Consider the following 6,999-nt stretch of genomic DNA (forward strand, 5'->3'; position numbering starts at 1 on the left):
TGCCTGTATCCGGCAACACATTTCACTGTGAATAAGGATCATTGTACTGTTATGATAGCTATATTTTAAAGTGCTGCATGAAAAGGTGAGCTATCATGTGCAATTCTAGCTGTGCATTTTTATTCTTGGGCTAAAGTGGTTTTGCAAGCTTCACTATTAAGCTATTTACCTTAGTTAGCACCTGGGTGTACCCTCTCAGTTCATCCTCTGTCTAAAACAAGACGTTTCAGCTCACTGCACTCTCCCTTTAAGCAGGTTTGGCAATAGGTTTGAGCAGCGGGCGAGGGGGGCCTCGTTTCTACTCTCACTGACGTCAGACAGAGTCAAGAAGAAAAAAAACAACAATGTAAAGCGGACCATTTTGTGTCTGTACCCCGATCTTTTGACTTTTATGGATACTGGCCTATTTTTTTTTCTTTTTTTAAATAAAATTTTGTTTGTGGCTAGGATCGGCTCCACCACCCCCCGAAGAGAAGAAGAGGATGGATAGAAAACTTTGACTGTTTTAGTGGTTTATATTTCAGAGGCGGAACATAAGGAAAAATTATAATGGGTTATAATGGGGACCCCTAACTGGTTGAGGCAGATGGCTGCCCCTCCCTGACCCTTGTGTTTTTCCTTCCCACTGTCACCCAAATGCTTACTCAAATGGGGTCATTTGACTTGACAATATAAAGCACCTTGAGGCGACTGCTGTTGGGAATTTTCGCCATAAAAAATTAAAAGTGAACTGAATTGAAAAATAATGCAAATAGAACACACTAGAGGACCAGCAGCTTTCACAGAGTAGGGAATACAGTTTCAAACAAATGCACCGAGCAGGCATAACTAATGTTTGACAATTTACATTCCTCCTTGTGATAGCTAAATCTCCCCCAGCCACTCTCACTTACATATGCTGAGGCGTAAGCTATGGACTTTACTCACAAAATCCAGAGGCCACTTTTGTATGAGTGTCAGCTTCCTGCGAGGATCAGTAAACAGTCCGGGCTGTTATCGAGCTGCAGCTACCAGCCAGCAGCTGTCTGATAGAGACGGGAGCCGATCGCACGGAGAGTACGTGCCGAACACGATTTATTATGTGCTGAATTTATCTCTGGGCTTATACTGTGTGAGTGATTCAGGACTAATGAGTTGTTGGTCTGGAGGGAACGCTGTGTTAATTGTAGTTTTCTGTGCTCGTGCTTATTTAGACATGCCAGACAACCATTTACTCCCTTCTCATGTGGTTGGAGCCATGTTGCTGCACAAAATCCCCCCCAAAAAAGTTCACCCCAGAATCCAACTGAACTAACCACACTTGATGTGAATGTGACCTAAAACTCTTTCCCTCCTTACCCTGCCATTTTCCTATTTTCATTTTATTTTATTTTACGATACTCCTGTGGGGGCCTGTGTTCAACAGTCTGACACCTCCAGAAGATCCATGGTGACATTTACACGCTCTCAGATAATGTCCCCATCATTTAGAGTCACTCTCAGTGCCGCTGCCTGCTCCCTGTTCCCCTTCCGTTCTTCAGGGGTCAGAGAGAGTCAGAGGGATGGTTTGTTATCATGGTTTTTATTTCGACATACACTAGCATGTTGAGATGCGACACACTGCCTTTGACAATGAAATAGCTGTAACTCACTTCTTCTCACGCCAGAATCCACCAGCAACCCACCACTGAGATGCTTTTTAGTTGTTTTAGTGCAAACTGCAAACTGGCTAAAAAGTATTTTGAAAAGGCAGAAAAAAAACATCACTTACTCTCATTTCTTTAGCTGAATATATGAAAAGTAACAAAAGTGTTTGGAAACTGGCTAAGTGGAAGACAAAGGAAAAAGTGACAGGGCTACATAAAATATTTACAGCAAATGAACAGCATCTTAAAGTTGTGTCCTTAAGAAACAGGAAAGATCCGATACAGGACCTGAGATATGCATCTGGCCTTCAGTTGATCCATCCACTGTTCACTGAAGCCTCCACGGAAATGGTCTCAGTGGAAGGGCAGCTGTCAAGAAGCCATTCTTCAGAACAGAAAACAAGGAGCAAAGGATGAAATATGCCAAGTTACACAAGAACTGGACTAAAAGTCAGCAGCAACATGTTTTATGTAGAAAAGAATTTTAAAATTGATGCACCATACATATCAACTGGAAAGAAGCTGATTGGCAACAGCTTTATTTTTCATTATGAGGGTGATTGCAAAGACACTGCCAATGGGTAAAAGCATCCTCCACAGCAGTGTTCCACTGTGGATAGAAAAACACAGTGAAACACTGACCGATGCATGCTCAATCATCCAGGTAAAGAAATCCCAAAAAGTTGATTCTGTTCAGAGAGGTGGCAAACATTTGGTACTTAGGTACGAGTACAGATACTACTGTTAAAAAATACTCCAGTAATAGTCTAAGTATGGATTAAACTTCTCTACTCAAATAAAAAAAAAAGTACAGTGAAATATACTTAAAGTATGAAAGTGAAAATAGCTTTTTGAAGGACGTTTCTATTTTTGTCCAGAGCTAACTGAACCTTGTGCCATATTACCTAATGATAAAATAAAATCAGCAGATGGGAATACAAACTTTAGTATATTTTATTATTCTGATTATACTTAGCTTGAATCTAAAGAAAAATTAAAATTAAAAACAATCTCTTTATTTTCGGTTGCCTACATTGCATAGAGTGAGTTTGCCTCTAAACGGGAAAATGTGCACAGTCAGGGGCTAAAGTAGGATTGAGCAGGTGGGGGAATCCTAAAATGGGTTGCAATGGCTCAGCATGGGGAAAAGAATAACAACGCAAAAATAATTTCTATTGAGAACTCAGTAGATTTTATTAATGTGCAGGCTGTGATCAGCTGACCTGCTGCTCTGTGTGGATGTACACAACTGAATTCAACAAGATGACAGCAGATGGTCATGAGTTGTCCTTTATGTCCATTCTCTACACCAGAGGTGTCGAACTCCAGGCCTCGAGGGCCGGTGTCCTGCAGGTTTTAGATCTCACCCTGGGTCAACACACCTGAGTCAAGTGATCAGTTCATTACCAGGCCTCTGGAGAACTTCAAGACATGTTAAGGAGGTAATTTAGCCATTTAAATCAGCTGTGTTGGATCAAACACATCTAAAACCTGCAGGACACCGGCCCTCGAGGCCTGGATTTCGACACCTGTGCTCTACACTGACAGTATTCGGTTTATGCTGTCTTTTTTTGTTCTTAAAGAAACAGTGTGTTCTTTATTTTAGCAGACATTCATGTTTCCTCCATTCATGATGATGAATGGATGGAACGGTGACTTTGAAGGACAAAACAACCGAACTAGAATGAGAAAAGGAAAAAGTGGAAAAGCAAAGCTCGGAGATGCAGCATAGGATCAATGGAATGTCGAAAAACAACTCGGAGCTCATTAAGGGGATTATGTTGAACTTCAGCAACTTGAAGCACGAAAACACTGAAATGCAGGCGCAAAAGCAACAACAAGAGAAAATACATGAAGACCTGCAGCTCACGCTTCAAGAAATACAGAGAAGAAATGAGCAGTTGGAAGGCATGCTTCCCCACCTGCTGTAGCCTCGTGTTACGTCCCTCTGCAGCCCCTAATCATCTCAATGTGTTCAGCTGGTGCTAATTGGCGTGGATAAAAGCATACCTGAAGCAAGCTTCCAGGGAGCTCACTTGTCTTTGCCTTGGTGGCACCAGCTATTTTAGCCAACCTGGTATTCTATTTTCAATTCAATTCAATTCAATTTTATTTATATAGCGCCAAATCACAACAAATGTCGCCTCAAGGCGCTTCATAGATACAGAGAAAAGCCCAACAATCATATGACCCCGTATGAGCAAGCACTTTGGCGACAGTGGGAAGGAAAAACTCCCTTTTAACAGGAAGAAACCTCTGGCAGAACCAGGCTCAGGGAGGGGCGGCCATCTGCTGCGACCGGTTGGGGTGAGAGAAGGAAGACAGGATAAAGACATGCTGTGGAAGAGAGACAGAGATTAATAACAGATACGATTCAATGCAGAGAGGTCTGTTAATACATAGTGAGTGAGAAAGGTGACTGGAAAGGAAAAACTCAATGCATCATGGGAATCCCCCGGCAGCCTACATCTATTGCAGCATAACTAAGGGAGGATTCAGGGTCACCTGGTCCAGCCCTAACTATATGCTTTAGCAAAAAGGAAGGTTTTAAGCCTAATCTTAAAAGTAGAGATAGTGTCTGTCTCCTGAATCCAAACTGGAAGCTGGTTCCACAGAAGAGGGGCCTGAAAACTGAAGGCTCTCCCTCCCATTTTACTTTTAAATACTCTAGGAACAACAAGTAGGCCTGCAGAGCGGGAGCGAAGTGCTCTAATAGGGTGATATGGTACTACAAGGTCATTAAGATAAGATGGGGCCTGATTATTTAAGACCTTGTATGTAAGGAGCAGGATTTTGAATTCAATTCTGGATTTAACAGGAAGCCAATGAAGGGAAGCCAAAACAGGAGAAATATGCTCTCTCTTTCTAGTCCCTGTCAGTACTCTTGCTGCAGCATTTTGGATTAACTGAAGGCTTTTCAGTGAGTTTTTTGGACATCCTGATAATAATGAATTGCAGTAGTCTAGCCTGGAAGTAATAAATGCATGAACTAGTTTTTCAGCGTCACTCTGAGACAGGATATTTCTAATTTTAGAGATGTTGCGCAAATGGAAGAACGCAGTCTTACATATTTGTTTAATAATAATAATAATAATTTTAAGATAAAACCTCTTCTCACTAACAATCTGGTGTTCGTCTCCTTTTTTATGTTGCAGCCTTTGAGCCAGGTCGTAACACCTTGTCTTCCTCCACCTCTGTTCCATCTTAAGTTTCACCTCTCCTCTGCCCTCTTTCTCCCCTCTCTCCCTTCCTCACCCCCCTACCAGTCCCAGCGGTTGACTGCCCCGTCCTGAGCCTGGTTCTGCAGGAGGTTTCTGCCCGTTTAAAGGCAGTTTTTCCTTCCCACTGGTGCTTGCTCAGAGGGGATTGTTGGGGTTTTCTCTGCCCTGTCTCTTTCCTTCTTTCTATCTATTCCTTCTTTTCCCCCTTCTACCTGTCCTTTAATCACTTCTTTACAGTTCTAGTTGTCTGGCTTTTTAATGGATTGTTTTAACACCATTCAATACATGTGCAAGTTACATTGGGTGCAGACATTCATGTTCCCTCCATGATTCATCATCTCCACCTTTTAGTTTAAACATTTCTTCTGTATACAGCCGAAACCCTGCAAAACAATCCTCATCGGCATCATGTAAACTTTGATTCTAAACGGCAAATGTTGACACGATATCACACTGTGAAGTACATTTTCAGAGAACAGCTAGCATGGTCACAGAACTCCCTTTTGCGCTCTGTGTAAGTCTGATTTTTAAATGAACCAAAATAACAATATTGATTAAATAACACTGGATCCTCTTTGGAACGATTCAGATAAAAGTCATATACATTAACAACAACACAAGAAAAGCTAAGGAAGAAAAATAGAAAGTGTGAAGAAAGTGTCCACAGACTCGCTAGACATCAACGTGCACTTTTCTACTGCAAGATGCTTGTGGCTTTTCATGATGTCCATTTCAAATCTCACTCAGACTTTGACTGAGTCATTCCACCGAGGATTTGCTAACGTGCGTAGGTTCATGTATGTACAACAAAACCACAGTGTAACATTTCAACCACCAAGTTTCACAGCTGGTATTAGGTTCTTTTCCTGAAAAGCTGGTTTGCTCTGATCATCCATCAGATCAGCCAAAGACTTTTCATAGGAAAAGCTTTTGGCCAAGCATGGTCAGATTTGTGTAGCCTCTGTTTCTTGCACTTGCAAAGTACACATGCAAATCTTTTACATAAATTGTAGATTTTTTTTCAAGTACTAGTATGAATTCTAGGATATTTCGACAGTTTTTAAAATCCATTACCAGCCTCATAGACTTTCACAGACTTTACTCTGAAGCCCTTGTAGAGCTCTTTAGATCCTGGCTGAATGACACCAGACCCTGGATATCAGAGAGTTAAAAAACAAGACTTCCTGTAAGCAAGATTGAATCACTGACACGTGTATTTATGTGAGTAAACACTTCTCCAACAGCTTTAAACAGCTACTTGCTTGTTTAAATCTATCTGAAAAAGTCAATTTGAATGTAATTATAACTGTTAGTTTCTAGAAACATCTCCCGGTAGTTTTATTTCTAGAGTCTTTCCCTTCTTTCTCTTCCTTCCTTCCCAGGTTTGTTCTGTGTTTTGTGGCTCTCTTTGAATTTCTTGATGATACTTCTCTCTCCAGTTCTTGACACTTTGGAAATGCTTGGATAACTTTGTATATCCATCTCCTGCTCTGTGAGCAACAGCGATTCTTTTTCTCAAGTCTAAAGTGATTTCTTTCGTTTTTGGCACTTGATTTCTCAAGTGACAGCTCAAGCACTCGCTGAAGTTATAGATTAGATAACCCTCAGTTTTAATTTGATTTTACAGACTTTGAGCATCACAGCATTATAACACATTGCACAGCAGCGGTTTGTGCAATGGCTCGGTATAAAGGTCAGTTTTTTTATTGATCCTGGTCTGGAGCAATCTCCAGGCTGCTTTCTAAAGAAAACTAATATGCTTAGAAATGCTACAATGAAAATCCCTTGCCCTGTTGAAACGCACTTTGACCCCCTGTAAAGTTTTTTGACAAATCTCACAGCGGGTTAATCGGTTTGTCCTTATTTATAGTTAATCAGGGTAAGTCAAAGTTTTCAAAAGTGTGACACATCTTTTGTTTTATGTACTTTTTCTTTAGGCCTTAGTTTGTACTTTTCCACAGTGCTGTGACCACATATGTATCAATTTACCCTTTGGACATCCACTTTAAAAAAAAAACATTTTCACTGACTGTTTCACTGACTGTTTCATTTGTCAGTGAGACTGATCGTGATTGCACCAGTGAAGGCTACAGTTTCATTGAGAATGATTGGCTCTCCCCTAGCCCTCTGCTGTGCATAAGTCAGTCCTGATT

This window comes from Neolamprologus multifasciatus, chromosome 20, assembly GCF_963576455.1.
Source record: "Neolamprologus multifasciatus chromosome 20, fNeoMul1.2, whole genome shotgun sequence".
In the NCBI taxonomy this organism is placed as follows: Eukaryota; Metazoa; Chordata; class Actinopteri; order Cichliformes; family Cichlidae; genus Neolamprologus; species Neolamprologus multifasciatus.